Genomic DNA, 204 nt, shown 5'->3' with positions numbered 1-204 from the left:
TAAAACGTTCAATATATCAAGTTTAATTATATACATACTTTGTAAAACGTTAACGACTGTACTCATTGAAATTCCAGTTTAATTCTGTTCGTTATATTATTTTAGGCTATTGTCGCGTCGGCTGTCTTATTCGCGGAACAGGCGAAACCGACCGATGGATTGTATTTTGCCCCTACTTCTAGAGCGAGTTAAGACGTGTTGTAC

This window comes from Trachymyrmex cornetzi, unplaced genomic scaffold (assembly GCF_001594075.2).
Source record: "Trachymyrmex cornetzi isolate Tcor2-1 unplaced genomic scaffold, Tcor1.1 scaffold239, whole genome shotgun sequence".
NCBI classification, from domain to species: domain Eukaryota; kingdom Metazoa; phylum Arthropoda; class Insecta; order Hymenoptera; family Formicidae; genus Trachymyrmex; species Trachymyrmex cornetzi.
Note: the sequence above shows the minus strand (reverse complement) of the source record.